General features: G+C 30.9%; 1 long non-coding RNA gene across 1 annotated transcript; it reads right to left on the minus strand.

Moving 5' to 3' along the window:
- Positions 1-3,671: 3,671 nt before the first annotated feature.
- On the minus strand, positions 3,672-9,255 carry LOC131612284 (uncharacterized). The gene is made up of 11 exons (XR_009287335.1): positions 9,048-9,255; positions 8,296-8,886; positions 8,130-8,217; positions 7,850-7,933; positions 7,598-7,653; positions 6,990-7,502; positions 6,591-6,860; positions 6,355-6,437; positions 6,037-6,136; positions 5,382-5,521; positions 3,672-4,492 (listed from the first exon to the last, which is right to left on the minus strand). It is a non-coding gene; the product is annotated as an uncharacterized LOC131612284 (long non-coding RNA).
- Between the last annotated feature and the right edge of the window lie 1,545 nt (positions 9,256-10,800).

The following is a 10,800-nucleotide window of genomic DNA, read 5'->3' on the forward strand; positions in this document are numbered from 1 at the left end:
AATGGTTTAAATTATATGTCAATCTTTTTTCTCTGTCTCCTCTATCATTTATTTTAATAATGGAGGAGAGAGAAAAATCATACCAGTTTAAAATCATACATTTCAAGGTAATAATCTTTCAAGGGAATTCAACCAGTTTATTAGATTATTGTAGAAGCTTAACTTATAGTAATTTAAGAATATGATTACTCACCCATGTGCAACCAATTTGAGTCATAAAGTCAATGATAAGTTCCACAGTGTTCTCTTCTTTTTATCAACAAAAGTTCACTTTTTTAGTGTTCATATTTAATTGATAATATGTTTTCATGGATGATTTTGATCAAAAAACCATGCCTAAGCCTATCTTTAATTTTTATAATTCAAAAGGAATACTACCATGTCATCCTAAATCTTCTGGTTTAATTTTCTCATAATAGGCACATGAAAAGTCTTATTAATTATTACTCCATCTAACTTAAAAAATACTTGTTCTTTTTTAAAATTATTTCAAATTCTAAATTGTTTTGGTCATTTCGCATAAACAAAAATAGTTAATTATATATATAAAAATTATAAGTAAATTTACAAAATTACCCATTAATATTTAGTTAAAAATGATTTAAAATAACTAAAGAGAGTGATAAATAATTGCATGATAAGAAAAAAAATAATTATATTTTTATTAAAATTATAAAATAATCTCAAATTTCTTCAACATAAAATGCATGCATAAAAGGCGAAGCCATTTTGGATGGGAAGCATGTGAGAAAAACACATAGGGTGTACCTTTCTTGAGGAGAACAATAAGTAGCTAATTCTTAATTAAGTAATGGAAGTTAATTGCAGCACCTGGTAGTGGATCTTTGACCAAATGTCTCATACTTAAAAGTGTTACTCATATATGAACTAATTCTAGCACTAGCATGGCCTTTAGGAGGAGACCGCTAGGCTACGTCAGGGCGTTGGAGGAGGGATGAGTTTCGTTTTTCTTCGTCAACTAGTAACAAACCCGTGCGTTCGCACGGGTTCTGGTACGGGATGCGCATTTGTATCAAAAGTATATTTTTTATTAGAAAAATATTTGGTACTTGTGAAAAAATAATAATTAAATGTATAGAAAAATGTGTAGTACCCGTAAAAAAATAATAATTGAATGTATAGAAAAATGTATGGTACCTGTGAAAAAAATAATAATTGAATGCATAGAAAAAATTTCGGTACCTGTGAAAAAATATTAATTGATTGTTTAGAAAAATGTCTGGTATCCGTAAAAAAATAATAATTGAATGTTTAAAAAAATGTCTGGTACCCATGAAAAAATAATAATTGAATGTATAGAAAAATGCCCAGTACCCGTTAAAAAAATAATAATTGAATTTTTAGAAAAATGTCTGGTACGCGTGAAAAAATAATAATTGAATACATAGAAAAATGTTCAGTATCCATGAAAAAATAATAATTGAATGTTTAGAAAATCGTCTGGTACCCGTGAAAAAATAATAATCTAAATATATACAAAAATGTCCGATACACGTAAAAATTAATAATTAAATTTATAGAAAAATGTCTGGTACTCGTGAAAAAATAATAATTGAATGTATAGAAAAATGTCTGGCACCTCTGAAAAAAATAATAATTGAATGCATAGAAAAAATTTCGGTACCTGTGAAAAATAATAATTGATTGTTTAGAAAAATGTCTGGTACCCGGAAAAAAATAATAATTGAATGTTTAAAAAAATGTCTGGTACCTGTGAAAAAATAATAACTGAATGTATAGAAAAATGTCGGTACCCGTGAAAAAAATAATAATTGAAAGTTTAGAAAAATGTCAAGTATCAATGAAAAAATAATAATTAAATATAAAAAAATGCTCAGTACCCATGGAAAAATAATAATTGAATGTTTAGAAAAATGTCTGGTACTCGTGAAAAAAATAATAATCTAATTATATAAAAAAATATTTGATACCCGTAAAAAATAATAATTAAATGTATAGAAAAATATCTGGTACCCGTGAAAAAATAATAATAGAATTTAGGCTTAAAAGCAATTTTGGTCCCTCTATTTTGTCTTTTTTTCGATTTTGGTCCCCCCATTTTTAAAATCATGATTTTGGTCCCGTTCTGAAATTTGTGTTGAAAAAAAAACAAAAATATGGACTAATTTTGCAGAAAAAAAACAAAACAGGAGGACGAAAATTGCACAGAAAACTTAAAAAAGAGACTAAAATAGTGGTTTTTAAAATAGAGGGATCAAAATCAAGAAAAAGACAAAATAGGAGGACTAAAGTTGCAATTAAGCCTAGAATTTATAGAAAAATGTCTAGTACCTGTGAAAAAATAATAATTGAATGCATAGAAAAAATTTCAATACCTGTGAAAAAATAATAATTGATTGTTTAAAAAAATGTCTTGTACCCGTGAAAAAATAATAACTGAATGTATAGAAAAATGTCCGGTACCCGTGAAAAAAATAATAATTGAATGTTTAGAAAAATGTCTAATATCAGTGAAAAAATAATAATTAAATATATAGAAAATGTTCGGTACCCATGAAAAAATAATAATTGAATATTTAAAAAAATGTGTGGTACCCATGAAAAAATAATAATCTAAATATATAGAAAAATATCTCATACTCGTAAAAAAATAATAATTAAATATATAGAAAAGTGTCTGGTACCTATAAAACTGAAATAAATTGGATAATTGTTGAGTCCTATTTGCTAATATTTTTTATGATAATATTTTCAAAAATATAAAAATACAAAAAAAAAATTAAATTTAAAAATAGCTTTAGTAGGGAAAGAAAAAGTAGCCTTTTGAAATTTGGATTTTTTTTGAAAAAGTAGCATGCATTGGAACATTGGAAAGTAGAAAGAGTTGTTTAGAGCATAAGCTTGCAGTTGAATTTCCCACGTGGCAAAACAAAATAGAAGCAGGGGTAGTTTAGAACATTCCAGACCAGTTTATTTTCTTATATTGTAGATAATTGTAATAACTATTAAGAGAAATAAAAGACTCTTTCACCTAAAAATTATTTCTTTCACATTTGCAGTTTATTTATATCTAACTTTAATTTGAATTTATAATATTTAAAAAAATGGATCTAAATTTCTTTAAAATATTCTTTATTTCTATATGTGGTATTCTTTTTTAAAAAAAATGTATGTTTTTCATCTTATTTTTTAGTTAAAATGTTAATAAATTATATTTGTGGATCAAATAGTTCTTTTGATAAAAAATCAAACAAATAACTCATTTATTTTTTTAAATTTTTTTATGTTTTCAGAGAAAGAGGATTGGCGAGAGAAAGAAATAGATGAAGAAAAATTATTAGAAGAACGAAATAGTGGGGTGTTGCATAAAAGAAGAGAGAGTTAATTTTACTGAGTTTTAATGAGAATTTATTCATTAAAAAATACAATTAATAATTTTGAAACAAAGAAAAATTAAAAAAGAAAAAAAAACACGACTAAAATATTCCAAAGACAATTAAAAAAAGCAATGATGTAAAATAGTAAAATTATTAGTCTTATGTATATTTATTTTAAAAGGGTAATATGTTAATATATAACTATTGAATTCAAAGTGGTTTTTACATTAAAATTAATTAAAATTAATTGTGCAACTCATTCAATGTATATATTAAAACAAATCAATTTATATTTCATTTATTGACCCGTAATGTTGTTAGACTATTGAAAAACACTATAGCTAATAATTGACATTTTGGATCTTGCTCAAGTGCTTTGGTGGAGCATGTGCCACCTCAGGTGGATTTGTTTTTCCATGAAGATGCTTGTGGCTGCTATCTTAAGCTTATGGTAGCTTAGTCTGCTTTGTTTTTTCAGTTAATAAAATTGGTGAAATTAGTTCAAGCACAAATAGAAAAAGTTCAAGATAAGTGGCTTCTGAAACCTGCAATTAATCTCATAACTCATTCGCTAGAAGAAGAAAAAAACAGATTGCACCACTGTATAAGGGGAACTAAAGTATTTGCAGCCTCCTGACTTGTGGAAAGCATAATCAAGAGGAAATGCAAAGTATATTCTTTTCCAACTTCACTTCAAAGATGAACTTCATCACAAGTAATAATATATTAACAAACCCAACCAAATTCAATATATCATGACCAATGGTATTAAAAACATGCATATGCCTAGACGACATTTGTTTTGCATCAGTCCCCAGCTCAATGTCATCTTTGCATACCGGACACGATGGACCTACCGAAGATGCTTCGACGCAATCTTGACAATAGGAATTGCGACTATGGAGGACCGCGATGCAGGTGGGGGACCGACTTCATGCAATTATAACACTAATGAGTATCCCTACTACTTGACATCATCTAGTACGTACCTTATTCGTCTCAGCTAACTCCAAGACTCTTTCCAGACACACAATTTGCCTTAACTAACACAACAACATAGCTTCTTTTGTTGCAAAATAAGTAAGATAATTCTGATTTACTCCCTGAAATAAGCATGCTCTTTGGTTTTAGTCCTGAAACATATACATGTAGAAAAGTTTACCAAAAACTTAAATGGTTGTTCTGTGATCAGTGTATGATACATTGTGAAATGTGAACTTGCCATTATAATCAATGAATGAAACTTTAACTAATTTACTAATAAGCCAAAACATCAACACTGATAAAGCTATACTAATAAAACTAATTAAAATAAATTCAAACCATTCAATTCAACACAAAATATAATTCAATTCAATTAAAAACCTTAAATTCACAATATGCTATACTGATAAAGCTAAATGAGCCATGCTTTAGAGAAAGAGGTATGAAGACACAATTCTTAATTTCGCAAAAGAAATTGAATAAAAACAATTCTTCTTATGTCACACACAGAGCAGAAAATAGATTCTCGATGTTCACATCGTTGTTTATGTTTGTCATCTCCATGAAGTTTACAACCAGGACAACATCCATCAAAGGCCATACTACAAATCCCACATTTTTCATCATGTGCATCTAAAATCCAAGAAGCAATAACATGCCATCTACATTTGAGATAAGAATAAGGAAAGGAAGTGCAGTCAATAGAAAACAAACATCATAATCTCCATCAATTTTTTCTCTTCAGTATCAAAGCGCAGAGTAAATCTTATCATAATCTCTAAGCTTAGCGATAAACTATGACAGATGTAAGGAAAACTTGGCAAAGTATTTAAGGAAGTATTTATATTCTAGTTCTATGATCAAGTTTTCATTGAATAGCAACAACGAAACTAAAGTTTTTCCAATGATCAATTCCTAAACTTTAAAAGGAATTTAACAGTGATAAAACTAAACTAAAATATGCAGTAATCTTCATTTCTATTCAATGTTTTTCACACTCCAAATGACTTATGCAGTACTGTGATATGTTAATTATACCTTAAACCACGCCCAAGCCACTTCTCTTCCTTCCCGATTGACATCGAGTCCAAAAATAACATCCTGACTCCAGACCATGTACACTCATGAGGATGTTGTGTAGTCTAACCACAACCAGTTTCACCCGAGACAACAACGACCTGCGGTTTTTCATTATAAATACCAATTGATACAAATTATCATTCAGCAACACAAACCATCCACAACACTATCCACACACCATCCACAACAACCTGAATGTACCATGGAGCTTTATTCAGCAATTTACATGATAGATGAAAATCAAGAGGTGTTTTTATATAATTAGTTGATGAAGAGAATAATGTTTTTATAAATCCTAAAAGCCAGCAAAATCATATTAGGAGTGCTGCCTTCCTCAAACATTTTATCAAAGAGGTCAAACTGGGATTTCCAAAACCAGTCTACAGACGCAAAATGCTGCTACCGCGCCACTGCAAATGCAAACTACATGAATATATGCATCGTAAAAAACAATTATTAAACTCATTTAAACGATTTTCAAATGGCATGTTAACTCTTGCCGTAAAATAGTCGATTTCAACATATTTATTGATTCTATTTTCTCCTACGAGTTATGTTCGACAGATAACATTTTGAAAAGGAAACAACTTTACCGACAGATGTAATGACTTACCGAAACTGAGCTTAACTTTGTAATGGCAGATGTATCATCTGCTGATAAGCTAATGTTCTCAGGTTCAGCTTCCACCACCTTATATTTCACCTCTTGTCTACTGATAGCAAAATGCAGTTGCAACTCAAGAAAACATAGAAAGAACATGATATTTTTCGCAAATGAACAATGCAATTTCTAATTATGCCACTATACATAAAAGATAAATTGATAAATACCCATTTTGACAAAGTTACATATTGAATGCATGATAAATGGTAAGAAATTAAACAGAAGTAATGATACCAAAGGTTTGAGAAAGTACTGTAGTTCACTAACAATTGGTAATCCTGACCGCCCTGGAACCCATCTAATAAACACCGAGGTATTTTTAGGAATCAACATTTCTTCATCAACATATTCTGAAATTCCAACGTACAATGTAAAGCCTATCATAAACACTATCATAATACAAATATCACAGCAAATTTGGCTGCTGCTAACCTCTAAAGTTAAATACAAGCAAAAGGTGTATATAAACTTAATTTTAAACACGATACATTAATTTTTCAAACCTTGTTGTAGGAATATATGGGTAGCATCTTCCCTGTACAAAGATAGAAAGCAATCACTTAATTAGAAAATAGAAATACAAACAGTATAACTAATTTTTAGTTCAAAGAATTATAATTTGGAAGAAAATTTAAGTTGCCGATTTCAAATCTGTAGTATATCAAGCTGGAGACCACTGTTTGTGCTGTCAAGGTCTTTCCATATCTACATAAATGTTGTGAAAAAGGATTCTTCTTTGTCCTCTATGCAATGCCCATATCATCATAATTCCTCTAAAAATACAATACACATTCAATTCCCAAGTCAACTCACAAACAATATTGTATTAAAGTAGAAATACTTGTTGAGTCTTCAAGCTACACTCAAACTTGAAGAACGAAAATTTGTGAGTAAAAACATACTGATTATGAAAGAAACACATTTTTCTGGTGCATAGCGTAAACCTTTGTTGAATAGTTTGGGTGCCGGCTGTCTTGGATTTATCATCAACATATCACTGAAATTCCTCATTTAAACAATATTCAAATAGCATGTTAACTCTTGCCGTAAAACAGTCTATTTAAACAAATTGATTGGTTCTATTTTCTAACACGAATCATGTTCGACAGATAACACTTTGAAAAGGAAACAACTTTACCGAGAAATTAAAACTCAATAACATGTAATGACTTTGATATGTACCGAAACCAACTCGAATGGTAATGGCCACGACTGTTTTAACGTCAACAAAAACACCATCCAAAGTGAAAAGTAGGATAATTACTCGTTACTCCATTCTATGAACGAAACAAAAAAGAGGCTTACATATTTCATGGCAGATGTATCATCTTCTGGTAAGCTAATGTTCTCAGGTTCGCTTCCACCACCTGGTTTTCCATATTTTCCCACTCTTTCCTACAAACAGATCTAATAATCTGCAAAAATAAAACAATCACAGAAAAAACCCTAATATAATAATATGCAAAAATAAAACAGTGAAAGAATAAAATTTAAACTTTGACGTAAATACATTTCATGAGTTTCAACAAATCAAATCCACTTGTCTCCATCGTGTGCCTTCTCAACCTGCGTAAGACCATGTTAGTGCTTGAAACAACAACATCGAGGAGAAGAATAACATGAGAATAAGAAACTGAGAAATTCACAATTTTCCCTAATCTATTAAATTGTCACAAAAGTATCTACATTTATAAATCAAAAGTGAAGGAACATGGCTGAAATTTCATTCAAGAGATTCTACCAAACATAAGAGTTAACTAACCATTTTATGAGCTTTGGCAACATTCCCGTCCCTACCTTTGAGAAACCGCCCTAATGTTTCTGTAGGATATCCCTGGTGCGTATTCTAAAATATAAAGAGAAAGGTTTTAGGACAAAAAACCTAGTAAGACGCAACAAATTCTTTACTCTCACTATCTGCTTAACTATGCTCAACTTAGTATTGTGATTATCACAAAATCATCATATCAAACACAAAAACCCTAATCACAAATTGAAAACCCTAAATTTAAACATATAACCAATTATAAACCTTTATAAACCTTTCAAACTGTGATTTATCCCACATCGCGAGGTTTCCCGTCCATTTCACTTCACCACAAAGCGTTTCATTTTTATCTGCCAGAGTACCTGAAAGTTTAAATAGGAATCTCTGTAAGCATAACTAATATTAGAGAAGTAGTCAAAAGAAGTTGTCAGGTAATTTACAGCTTTATCCAAAACGGTAACTGTATCTATTTCTTTTCTTCCGCCAGGCACGACATTTCTCAATATTTACACAAATAAATGTTCCTTGAAGCTAGAATATGTGAACTGATAAAAATATTCATCCTGCAAAAGAAATCAGTGTGGTATATAAGATAAAAACAATTGACAGAGTGAGAATTGCGGGACCTGGGTAATTAGTTTAAAGAGAAAACACAACCAAAATTTTATAAAGGAATTACAAATCGATTATATTGTTAGCACATCCAGAATACAAATTGGTTATAGCATTTGGGTATTTGTGTTCATCATCCTCATCCACAATACTTATTTACCTTCAAACAACAACAACAACATCAACCAAATCAACAACAGAAAATCACGTTCCTTCACAATACAGAAGATGAAACCGGGTCGAAAAGAAGAAATGAAGTTACCTGAAGTCAGGGAGAGAATGCGGCGACAAGAAAACTCATGTCCTCTTCATCTGAAGCACATCCAGAATCAAAACCCTAACTTTCATCGAAACCCTAACTTTCCAGATTCGTTTGTAAATCTCTCTTTCTTTTTTTCTTTCAAAAAAATCTTCTACATCTGTTAAATAAAAAACAGGAAGCATAACTCAAGATCAACAAAATGCATCGGACATCAGATGTAAAATCACTAAAGGTCGTACCTTGTTAGTTTCAAAACTCAGCGAAATAACTCGCGCGTTCGTAAAGCAAGAACAAAAGTTAACAGATCTGTTCACTTACCTCTCTGTCTTGGAAGATCGTCTCAAAGTGCTCCTTGTTGTTGGATACTACCTTCCAATTATGGGCAACTCTCACCGCCACTTTCCACAACTCCCTGGTGTCGTTGATGTCAACAATTTTTTCCATCGGACGAGCCATGCAGAGGTTGAAGATAGAAGATGAAGATGTTGAAGATGGAAGTTGGCCCAGTTTTCAAAAGAGGAGTGAGATGGAGATACAGCAAAGAGTGGTAGATAGAAAGAGAGAAAAAAAACCTAATGAAAAGACCTTATGGAGAGTTTGAGTATGGGAAAGATTATAATCCCGTTTACCAAGAAAGCTAGCAATATAAAATTATTAGATTTAAATTTTGTAAAGGTGAAGTTTGAAATAGACGTGATGGTGTAGTTCCACAAAAGGAGAGCAAAAAAGGTGTCCAAGTGGCAGACTGGGGAAGCAAAGGGTCAGAATCGTACTTTCCAGATCAGTAAACTTTCTTATATTGTAGATTTTTCAGACGTTGTGAGATTTGACAGAAATTTAAACTTATAAATTACATCACTATAAAAAAATAAATCCTAATCACACAAACAAAGAAAGCAATTAGAATTTTAAGAATAGGAGAATGTACACTAAAATTTATATTAATTTCGCGTCTAATCTCCAACTACAACAATAACTAAGTCTTATCTTATTAAAATGAGATCGAATATACATGATCGATTTTTGTCATAATTTTCTATCAAGAATCATACTTCTATCAAAATTATTAATTTTGAGATCTTTCTTATAATTACTTTAATAATCTTTATGATGGGTCTTCATGGGTAAAAGCATTGATATTGGATCAAACATTCACCTAAAAGTCAAAGACTCACCCAAATAACTTAAAGAGACCTCACATATTCACATAAAATTTTACGGTGATAGGTATATGAGTCATCTCATTTATAAAGTGATAAACCTTCACTTTTTCAAACAATGTGTGACTTAGAACTCGTTTCTCAACACAACTCACAATTGTTTCTCAACAATATCCTCTTCAAGTGTGAGTCCATCCATTATGCTCCCCCTTAAGCGGAACCTTTTTCATCCATATACTTGTATTATCGTTGACAGACACCCTTACTCGTCACAGACACTTCAACGGGACACACCTGAAGGATAGAAAAACACTTAGAAAGGGGGGGGGTTTGAATAAGTGTAGCTTTAAAAAACTTGACAGATAAAAATAAATTGCACAGTTATTTTTATCCTGGTTCGTTGTTAACTAAACTACTCCAGTCCACCCCCGCAGAGATGATTTACCTCAACTGAGGATTTAATCCACTAATCGCACGGATAACAATGGTTCTCCACTTAGTCAGCAACTAAGTCTTCCAGAGTCTTCTGATCACACACTGATCACTCCAGGAACAACTGCTTAGATACCCTCTAAGACTTTTCTAGAGTATACTGACCCACACGATCACTCTAGTTACAACCTGCTTAGATAACTTCTAAGACTTCCTAGAGTATTCTGATCCACACGATCACTCTAGTTCCTTACAACTTAATGTAATCAATTCTAAGAGTATTACAATTGCTTCTTAAAAGCTATAATCACAAACTGTGATATTTCTCTTAACGTTTAAGCTTAATCTCACTAATATATTACAACAGCAATGTAGTGAGCTTTGATGAAGATGAAGATTCTGAGCTTTGATTTGAACAGCGTTTCAGCAAGTTAATATGAGTTGTTTTGGTGCAGAATCGTTAACCTTGCTTCTCATCA

Source organism: Vicia villosa, linkage group LG6 (assembly GCF_029867415.1).
Source record: "Vicia villosa cultivar HV-30 ecotype Madison, WI linkage group LG6, Vvil1.0, whole genome shotgun sequence".
NCBI classification, from domain to species: domain Eukaryota; kingdom Viridiplantae; phylum Streptophyta; class Magnoliopsida; order Fabales; family Fabaceae; genus Vicia; species Vicia villosa.